The 11,525-nt window shown below is 41.3% G+C and overlaps 1 protein-coding gene across 1 annotated transcript in view; it reads right to left on the bottom strand.

Annotated features, from left to right (window-relative positions):
- Nucleotides 1–11,525, bottom strand: part of LOC147343084 (uncharacterized) — a 282,954-nt gene that overhangs the window by 2,594 nt on the left and 268,835 nt on the right. The gene's annotated exons all lie outside the window — the stretch shown is intronic.

The raw sequence follows: 11,525 nt of genomic DNA, 5'->3' as shown, positions 1-11,525 counted from the left end.
ATCAATTCTTCAGCACCCAGCCTTCCTTATGGTCCAATTCTCACATCTGTACATGACTACTAGAAAAGCCATAGCTCTGACTACAATAAATATACTTTTATTCAACTTATAAGTTTTTCCTTTATATAAATCAGGAGGGATGTATTAAATAATTATTTAATATAGTAAAACTTAGACTGTTTGAAATTATGTTCCTTTGAGAAACCTGTATGCAGGTCAGGAAGCAACAGTTAGAACTGGACATGGGACAACAGACTGGTTCCAAATAGGAAAAGGAGTACGTCAAGGCTGTACATTGTCACCCTGCTTATTTAACTTATATGCAGAGTACCTCATGAGAAACACTGGGCTGGAGGAAGCACAAGCTGGAATCAAGATTTCCGGGAAAAATATCAACAACCTCAGATATGCAGATGATGCCACCCTTATGGCAGAAAGTGAAGAACTAAAGAGCCTCTTGATGAAAGTGAAAGAGGAGAGTGAAAAAGTTGGCCTAAAGCCCAACATTCAGGAAACGAAGATCATGGCATCCGGTCCCATCAGTTTAAGGCAAATAGATGGGGAAATAGCAGAAACAGTGGCTGACTTTTATTTTTCTCCAATCACTGAGAAATCACTGCAGATGGTGACTGCAGCCATGAAATTAAAATATGCTTACTCCTTGGAAGGAAAGTTGTGACCAACCTAGACAGCATATTAAAAAGCAGAGACATTACTTTGCCAACAAAGGTCCGTCTAGTCAAGGCTGTGGTTTTTCCAGTGGTCACGTATGAATGTGAGAGTTGGACTATAAAGAAAGCTGAGTGCCAAAGAATTGGTGCTTTTGACCTGTGGTGTTAGAGAAGACTTGAGAGTCCCTTGGACTGCAAGGAGATCCAACCAGTCCATTCTAAAGGAGATCAGTCCTGGGTGTTCATTGGAAAGATTGATGTTGAAGCTGAAATTCCAATACTTTGGCCACCTGATGCAAACAGCTGACTCATTGGAAAATACCCTGATGCTGGGAAAGATTGAGGGCAGGAGGAGAAGGGGATGACAGAGGATGAGATGGCTGGATGGCATCACCAACTCGATGGACATGGGTTTGGGTGGACCACGGGAGTTGGTGATGGACAGGGAGGCCTGGTGTGCTGCGGTTCATGGGGTCGCAAAGAGTCGGGCACGACTGAGTGACTGAACTGAACTGAATAGGTAGTAGGTAGGCAGAGAAGAAATGAGAAAAAGGGCTTGGGCCCAATATTTGGGGTGCTACTAGGGTGACAGAAAAGTGAGGGCCATGGTTACTGGGCCACAGCTGGAAGTCATAAATTGATTCAAGGTGGGAATGGCAATTCCCCCCTCTTCAGCACCATCTTCCTTCCAGCCAAGTGGTATAGCTAAAACTCTAGTTAAACACAGATAGCAATTTAATGAGTCATCCCACTAAAGGACAACTGCACACTTTCATGGGTTCCCGTAACAGGACACATCTCAGATACGTGGGGCCCACTCAGCAAAACTTCCTTTGTTCTGTGAAAGAGAAAGGGTATTTTTCTCCCCATAATTCCTCCTACACCTTCCAAGAGAAATTTCTAAGTTTTTCTTTCTCCTCCCACAGTTCCATTTAACTATTCGTTTTTAACTCTCAATAGCATCCTCCTTCTTTGTACATGCTGTCTGAGCTTTGGCCTATGTAAATCTGCTCACATTTTCACTGGTAATCTCCTTATATAAATGCCTTTGCTTACCACATGACATTCTGTGCCTCTTTAAAATTCTCAACCTAGGTGATTCTGGTTATCTATTGTTTTAATGGCTTTAAAAAACCATTTTTTTTTTCGCTCATGATTTTGAGGGTCAGGAATTCTAAAAGAATTCAGCTGGGCAGTTCTGATCCATGTGGTGTCAGCTGGGGCGGGTGGGATGGGAGGACCATCACCCAAACTGTCTTCTTTATAGAGAGACAACAACTCAATGTTCCTGGCCAACATCTCCCCACAGCGTCTCTTCCTTCAGGGCCTCGCCACGTGGCTTGAACTTCTCACAGTATTGTGGTCTCAGGGTAATCTATCTTCTTAATGATGGCTGACCTCCAAGAGACCAAGGTAGAAGCTTCCTGTCCACTGAAAGGCTTGCCCTGAACTGGTATAACATCTCTTCTGCCATACTCTGTCGCTCAAAGCAGGTATGAGTCAGCTCAGATTCGAAGGCAGGATAACGAACCCACCTCCTTAGGGGAGGAGCATCAAAGAATTTGTATCTATCTTTAATCTGCCAGAGACATTTACACTGATTGTTGACTTCCTTATTCTTAAAATCTTGACAGCAGATAGTTACACTTCTCATTTCAAGTAATCTATACTTTTGGGATATATCATATATACACACACACATGATATTGCTGTTAAGAAGAGAGGCAAGATTCCTGGTATTCTCAAGGAACAAAAGTCTGGCTACCTAATTTAGCTACTACAAGCAATAGTCCTCACCAGTGTTATCTGAACACCTGGCATGTTGCAACTTACAAGTCATTTCTCAAATATTGACATTCACGAATAGCTGAATTTCTAGATAATAAATTAGAGCAGATCCAAGCTTTTTTCTATAATGGCATCACTCTGTCTCCCATGCATTCCCAACTGCATTCTTCAGGGAAGGTTTAAGGGGTGGAGTTGCTGTAGCTCTTCCACTGAGAATTGCTCATAACCCTGGCACACGATGGGAAAATTCCACAGCCCAGCCATCACCCATACTGCATGGCTTAGAGGAAAAAAAAAAAAGATTAAGAACTTTCAGCTTAGAGCATGTTGTTAATGAAGCCAGTATTAGCTAGCTAGATAAAACCTGGGTAAAATCCAATTATGAAGCAATTTTGAATTTTATTTTGCTCAGTAGTGACAAAGAAAAATCTTCTATTCATGTCCTCCCTTGTCTTTTCTGCCTTTCTCTTTCCTTCTCCCAGCCCTCTCCCGACAGAGCTCACAAATACGGGCAAACGAAACTTAGTAAAATGTACCAACTACCAATCACACTGGAAAAAATAACTCAAAAGTCATCCATTGCTAAGATTGGGCCAGAAAACTGTTTGCTGACACTGAAATCAGCAGATATTTATAGTTTCAAAAGCACAATGTCTCATTCCACAACTATTTCTAATTACTAAGTATATACTGTTATAAAATAAAATTTGCCCTTATCACCTCCTTGAGACAATGACTTAGCTCCACCTTCCGTGGACCTTGTGAGCTGCCTGTCACTTGCAGGTGGTTTACATACATCCAGAGAGAATGCATTCCCTTGGGCCCTGGAGCAGTCAGAGCTGCTCTGTTTCTATGTTTGGTATCAATCCCACAGTGCAGGATTCGGCTGCACTGGGTCTGTTGTTGCTGGGCTGAACTTTGCACAGAAACCAACTAACTTCTTAATGATCCTCACAAAATCATTACAAATTCATGTGTGACACTGCGCCTCTCAGCTACAACAGTAAATATCAAATCCTAGAACCAAGAGGACATGAATTCCTGCCACAACACTGATCAGAAATGGGCAACCTAGTGAGCAAAAATAGAGTATCTAGAATCAACTTACAAAGAAATAAAAATTTTTAAATCTTTATCACTCATTAGAGACACTGTTAATAACTAAAATGCTGCAAGCGGAAAAGCCTAGAAAACAGCATAAATTAAGAAAAAGAACAGGTGGAGAGTTCTGGGGCTTGAAAGATGGCTTCTTTCTACCACAAACACACTCAATCATGTGTGTGGGGTGAGTGGCTAAACTTTCCTAAAGCTCATTGTCCTCAATTAGGAAGCAGTTAGATTTGACAGTCCTTAATGACTTGGGCAGATTTAGAATTTCGTGGTTCTTGGGAAATGTAAGTATCGCATGACATCTCTTATATGTAGAATATAAAAAGAAATGATACAAATGAACTTACTAACAAAACAGGAAGAAACTCACAGACTTAGAAAACGAAGTAATGGTTGCCCAGGGGGAAGGATGGGAGAAAGGAATAGTTAGGGAGTTCGGATGGACATGAACACACTGCTACATTTGAAATGGATCACCAACTAGGACCTACTGTATAGCACAGTGAATGCTGCTCAATGTTATGTGCAGCCTGGATGGGAGGGGAGTTTGGGGAGAATGGAAATATGCATACGCATGGCTGAGTCCCGCTCCCTGTTCACCTGAAACTAACAACATTGCTAATCAGCTATACTCCAATACAAAATAAAAAGTTTTTTAAAAATAGTTGCATGCCTTGTTTTTGGAAGGGAGGGGAAAAAAAGAAAGAAAAGGGAAAAGGGGAGGAGGCAGTGAGGGAGGGAGAGGAACTAACAGAGTGAGGGACAGAGGAAGGGAGGAAGGGTTAGGGTGAGGAAGAAAGGAAAGAAAGAAGGAAAGGGGGAGAGGGAGAAAGAGAGAGGGGGAGGGGGAAGGGACGATGGAAAGGTCCCATCATAATGACCAGAAGTCTGCGAGTGGATGTGGGGGAAGGAAAGCATTTGGAGGCTACTGAGGTTGATTCCAGCTTGTGCTTCTTCCAGCCCAGCATTTCTCATTATGTACTCTGCATACGAGTTAAATAAGCAGGGTGACAATATACAACCTTGATATACTCCTTTTCCTATTTGGAACCAGTCTGTTGTTCCATGTCCAGTTCTAACTGTTACTTCCTGACCTGCATATAGGTTTCTCAAGAGGCAAGTCAGGTGGTCTGGTATTCCCATCTCTTTCAGAATTTTCCACAGTTTATTGTGATCCACACAGTCAAAGGCTTTGGCATAGTCAATAAAGCAGAAATTGATGTTTTTCTGGAACTCTCTTGCTTTTTTGATGATCCAGTGTATGTTAGCAATTTGATCTCTGGTTCCTCTGCCTTTTCTAAAACCAGCTTGAACATCTGGAAGTCCATGGTTCGTGTATTGCTGAAGCCTGGCTTGGAGAATTTTAAGCATTACTTTACTAGCATGGAAGAAACACAAGCTGGAATCAAGATTGCCGGGAGAAATATCAATAACCTCAGATATGCAGATGACACCACCCTTATGGCAGAAAGTGAAGAGGAACTAAAAAGCCTCTTGATGAAAGTGAAAGAGGAGAGTGAAAAAGTTCACTTAAAGCTCAACATTCAGAAAACAAAGATCATGGCATCTGGTCCCATCACTTCATGGGAAATAGATGGGGAAACAGTGGAAACAGTGTCAGACTTTATTTTGGGGGGCTCCAAAATCACTGCAGATGGTGATTGCAGCCATGAAATTAAAAGACGCTTACTCCTTGGAAGAAAAGTTATGATCAACCTAGATAGCATATTCAAAAGCAGAGACATTACTTTTCCAACAAAGGTCCATCTAGTCCATCTATGGTTTTTCCAGTGGTCATGTATGGATGTGAGAGTTGGACTGTGAAGGAAGTTGAGCACCAAAGAGTTGATGCTTTTGAACTGTGATGTTGGAGAAGACTCTTGAGAGTCCCTTGGACTGCAAGGAGATCCAACCAGTCCATCCTAAAGGAGATCAGCCCTGGGATTTCTTTGGAAGGAATGATGCTAAAGCTGAAACTCCAGTACTTTGGCCACCTCATGTGAAGAGTTGACTCATTGGAAAAGACTCTGATGCTGGGAGGGATTGGGAGCAGGAGGAAAAGGGGACGACAGAGGATGAAATGGCTGGATGGCATCACTGACTCGATGGACGTGAGTTTGAGCGAACTCCAGGAGATGGTGATGGACAGGGAGGCCTGGTGTGCTGCAATTCATGGGGTCGCAAAGAGTCGGACACGACTGAGCGACTGAACTGAACTGAACTGAACTGAGGTCATGGAGAAGCCTCAAAAGGAGAAAAGTGGGGGTCATGAGAAGTATGAGAGGAAGTGAGGAAAGAAATGGCAGGCAAAGTATGTATGGATATGAAGAGGCAATGGGGATATCTGGATTTCCAATCAGGCCCTGAAATTCTCCTACCTGTCTGCCTTCTATGCTGTTTCACACACTAACAATCCCCTTACCCGTGTATGCACCTTCTTCCTACCATCGTAAGAAGAAACCTACCTGTGTATAGCACAAGGAACTATTTTCTATAATAAGCCATAATGGAAATGAATATGAGAAAGACCGTGTGTGTGTGTGTGTGTGTATGTGTAATGTATTTTGCTGTTATTGGTGTTGTTTAGTCACTAAGTCATGTCCAACTCTTTGCGACCCCATGGACTCTAGTCTGCCAGGCTCCTGTCCATGGGATTTTCCAGGAAAGAATACTGGAGTGAGTTGCCATCTGCTTCTCCAGGGGATCTTTCCAACACAGGAATTGAACCCACATCTCTTGCTTGACAAGCAGATTCTTTACCTCGGAGTTACCTGGGAAGCCGTGTGTGTGTGTGTGTGTGTGTGTGTGTGTGTGTAAAACTGAGTCATTTTCCTATAGAGTAGAAATTATCACAGGGCTTCTCTGGTGGCTCAGAGGGTAAAGCGTCTACCTGCAATGCGGGAGACTAGGGTTCTTTCCCTGGGTTGGGAAGATCCCCTGGAGAAGGAAATGGCAACCCACTCCAGTATTCTTGCCTAGAGAATCCCCATGGGAAGAGGAACGTGGTAGGCTATAGTCCATGGGGTCGCAAAGAGTCGGACACAGCTGAGTGACTTCACTTCACTTCAGAAATTATCACAACACTTAACTATACTCCAATATACTTTTTAAAAATTAAAAAAAAAAAAAGAAGTAATGCAGTGGAAGAGGTTTCACCTCACATTTTCCAGGCTCTGGAGAGAGCACCAGCACATAGAGCATGCTCACGAGAGCAGTGCGATGGTCTGGTGTTTGACTTGTACATTCAGAAGTGGACAGAGATGCTCCGCTGTGCTCTGTGTTGTCAAGAATGGGGGAGGGAGTTTCACAGTCACACTCCTGAAACTGAGGGAGACTATATCATGTGGCCACAGAGGGCTGGCACCAGGGCTCCATTTTCCACCCTACGTATCACACTGTCTTGAGTTCTCATCACTCATTCAGCAGCTCCTTTCCTTGGTTGGCCTCCAGCCCAGCTAGGTTTTAACTCAAGGATTTAAATTTCTTTTTTAACTTTTCCAACATACGCAAAAGTAGAGAGATCAGTAGAAGAAACACCATATGTTTTTGTTACATATTTGGCTTTACCAATTATCAGCATTCAGCCATTCTTCTTTTACCAAATGCTGGCTGCCCACAAAATATCATCAAAATGACCTTTTGACAAGACAAAGCTGAGTTTATTCTTACCTGATAAGGGAGAATAGCTAGCACCTTCCCAGAGTCTTACTACTCTCTTTAAAGGAAGGATGGCAAACTTGGGATATTTAGTAGATTGTGGAGTCCAGTTTAAGGGGGATCATTCAGTGGGAGGAGGGTATGATTAGGATTAAGTAAGGATCATGATGTAATCATTTACAATCTGTGGATACAGTAAGGTAAGGATTTTGAGGCAGAGTTCAAAAAAAGTCCTGGGGCATAAACACTGGCTTGTTGCTGTCTGTTAAAAAGTTAAATAGCTTAATGTTCACTTAAATGGGCTTTATGAGACGTTCCTATAACAACCAATAAATTTATTAGTTTTTTTTTTTTTATCATCCTGGGCAACAGTACCATGGAAGAGTGAAATCAAATTGATGAAAGCAGTGGAATAAAAGAGTTATTCTGGCTAAGCAGCCAAACAGTGCATGTGGGCGTGCTCAGTCACCTCTGGCTCTTTAAAACCCCATGGACTCCAGTCTGCCAGGCTCCTCTGTCCATGGAATTTTTCCAGCCTAGGATACTAGAGTGGGTTGCCATTTCCTCCTTCAAGGGATCTTTCCAACCCATGTATCAAACCTGTGACTCCTGTATCTCCTGCACTGGCAAGTGGATTCTTTACCACTGAGCCACCTGGGAAACCCCAGCAGAATAGTAAAGTCATGTTAATGTCTACAGTAAGTTCTGTGGGTGTGTGTCTTTTGAGTTCCCACTGTCATCTGCTGGCCACTCACTTTTATTTTTATGTGCTTTAGTATTTTTAATTATTGCTTTTTTTTAAGTTACCAAATGGTATCCAGCTCATATAAACAGTCTGTGATCGCTAACAACCAAAACCCTCATATACATGCAATGTAAAATTTCTTTCAATTATTCTGTTCATAGCTTTATTAGGAAAGCCAAGGAAATAACTCTCATGCTAGGAATTCACTACCACACTCAGGAATAAAAACTGTCATGGACTATTCCAAATCTCAGAGAGCTCTAAACAGAAATCATTGCCTTATTTGGCCAACAGCCAGTCTAAGTCATGCTAACAGGAGCAATGAGAACCAGCAAGTAAAATTTCAATGTGGGCTTTGTGGGGAGTGTGTGGATGAGGTCAGCTCCTTTTTATTAAATTAAACCATTCTTCTAAAGGAAAATACTGTGTAAAGAAAGTAAGGAAAATATATCATAACTTTGAATATTTATTCGCTTGGGTTTCTGGTAAAAATATGAGTGCATTCAAGCTACAAACATTAATTGAGCGTATTTTAAATGTGGGGCAAATAACAAAATAATGTCATTTGCAGAAACATAGAGGAACCTAGAGATTACTATCACAGTAAGTGAAGTCACATAGAGAAAGAGAAATACCATGTGATAACGCTTATATGTGGTCTAATTAAAGAAAAGATAGGAATGAACTTATTTACAAAACAGAAATAGACTTACAGACATCGGAAACAAACTTATGGTTACCATGTGGGAAATGTGGTGAGGAGGGGATAAATCAGGAATTTGGGATGGACATATACACACTACTATCCTATCATAAGATACATAACCAATAAGGACCTACTGTGTAGCACAGGGAACTCTACCCAATATTCTGTGATAACCTATATGAGAAAAAAATCTGAAAAAGAATGATATCTGTGTAATTCAATCACTTTGCTATATACCAAAAACTAACCCATTGTAAATCAACTATACTCCAATAAAATTACAATACTAAAAACTAAAATAAGTGTGGGGCCAAGAGGGGCTGCACAGAAGGGAGAAGCACTGCTGGGTTTTTGAGAAAAGCCTACCTTGGTGAAAAAATCACCACTTGACTTCAGAGACAAATCTGGGTGGGAGTGGCAAAGAAATTACTCAACATCTAATCTGTTAATGCTTTTAAGTTTCAAATTCTACTATAAACAATCTTGCAAGATCTTAAGGATGGGAAGAAACAAAGCACATGTAGTGGCCTGTATCTCTAAGCTATTGTTTTAGCTGCAGTTTCTGCCCTTGAGGAGACTAGTAAAGGCCAAGAGGAGGAGGGAAGGCCTGCAGGTTGTGTTGGAACCAGTCATCCGGAGCCCGAGCCGTCATGTTTGGCTGTATTCTGTGCATTGGTGAACAAGATCCTGTTTTGATTACAGCCATGCTTCAGGAGTATGAACAGCCAGCATCACCCTCAGGTTTGGGCAAGAAGGGGCTCTGTTCTGGGCCCGTGCTTTACAGAACTGTTAGTACCCATACTGTGGCTCCTGGGTCCTTTGGGACCTGACCTCGGCACTAAGGAAGTGTGACCAGCAGTTAAACGTTCATGCCTGTCTCTAACGCTGCTTCGGCCTCAGGGCAACATTGCTCCGTATCTCTTGCCTTATATTCCTGAAAAGAAAAGTGACTGTGTCCTAACGCCCCAGTAGTTTGCAGGTTTTTCCACAGAGACTGCTCCAGAGAACTGGGAGGATTTGAATGACAGGAAAGCTTGAGTAAGAGAAAAGACAAATTAGCTAACCTGTCAATCCCTCCTCTCAGAATACACTAGACTTCTGCATAATGAAGTATTTCCCAGGAGTGCCGAGCACCCATTCCACCTCTCTTCTTTCCTACTCATAGTTCTAGAGACAAAAATTAGTGAACTGTTGGCAGCTGAGAAACACTTCACAGAGTGAAACAATTCAAATGACTTAAATATGTATCAGGCTGAACCATATAAAATTTTCCCTTTTTGGGTAGATTAACCTGAATGGTTCAAATGAATACACATACCAGACACACATACACCTCATTATATCTAAAGACATAGGTGCATGAAGCATGACAGCAATTCATGATATAGATCTAAAATTGCTTTAAAATAGGGTAAAAATTAAGGAATAAGTATAACAGATTTATGTAATGAAATTATTTTATAATATTTTCTGTGGTCATATTTTATCACATGTAATCCCATTCCAATGTTTAAACATGATATGTAAATTCATGGTTTGTGTATGATATTTAAAGTTCATGATTATTTCTAAGTCAAAATACTGCTTTAAACAGTTTTTTGACAATTTCACTTGTTATTGCTTTAGGAAAATAAAGTTTCCCTGAAATAGTTAATAAAAGTCACTCAGTCATGTCTGAATCTTTGCAACTCCATGGACTATACCTCCAGGTCAGAATACTGGAGTAAGTAGCTGTTTCCTTCTCCAGGGGATCTTCCCAACCCAGGGATTGAACCCAGGTCTCCCACACTGCAGGCAGATTCTTTACCAGCTGAGCCAGCAGGGAAGCCCAAGAAAACTGGGGTGGGCAGCCTATCCCTTCTCCAGCGGATTTTCCCAACTCAGGAATCAAACCGGGGTCTCCTGCATTGCAGGAAGATTCTTCACCAGCTGAGCAACCAAGAAAGCCCAAAAACTGTATAGAACTAAAAAAATGTATAGGACCAAAATAGCTCATGAAGTTGGCATGGTCGAGAATAGACCATAAATTATTTGAAAATTTTGCATAAGTATTTGTTTTGCTGAAATAAAATTTAAAAATATATGGGATAAATATAAAGAAATTCATAAATTATGTAGATCTATATTTTATCACTCCTCAAATTATCATTAGCTTACTCAAAGAACATCCACAGATACACAAAAATCTAAAAAAAATCAGTCATCTTTGGCAGGTGACAGATTTAATTCTATTAAACCTATAGTTTAAAAGATAGTCATGATTTATTATCACAAAGATATATTTGCCACAGTAGGAGGACAGTATGGATTTTACTTAAGAGCCTGCTAAACTTGCTTCATTACTTTTAAATATCTGTATTCTTGCTCCAGGCCCCTCAGATGTTCAGAGCAGCTCTGTTTCCAGTAATATCTTTATGAATCAATCACAGTTAGTCATTGGCCACTATGAAGTGCCGACCAGATTAGAAAGAAAGATGTTTTAAGGTGATCAGACTATAGAAGAGACTCCTGCAAGACTCTTAACTCAAAAGCCCAGAGAGGCCAAGCAGCCATCCTAAGCCAGGGAAGCAGGTGGGAAGGAGTCATGTTGGTGATGTTGATCATGGTGAACAGGACAGACTTTATGTTCTGTGTATAAGAGGCCCCTACAGCCCACCTGCAGCCCGCTGTTGCATCGTTCCATGAGGGAATATGGGGCAAAGACTGCCAGAACCTGTGCTTTTTTAAATAGTTATGAATATGGATTTTTTTTTTAGGTCATACCTGAATGGTCTAGTGGTTTTCCCTACTTTTTTCAATTTAAGTTTGAATTTTGCAATAAGGAGTTCATGATCTGAGCCACAGTCAG

Source organism: Bos grunniens, chromosome 28, assembly GCF_055505025.1.
Source record: "Bos grunniens cultivar Pamir isolate PY7600 chromosome 28, Bosgru_T2T1.0, whole genome shotgun sequence".
In the NCBI taxonomy this organism is placed as follows: Eukaryota; Metazoa; Chordata; class Mammalia; order Artiodactyla; family Bovidae; genus Bos; species Bos grunniens.
The sequence above is the reverse complement of the archived record's forward strand: the minus strand, read 5'-3'. Positions and strand labels throughout refer to the sequence as shown.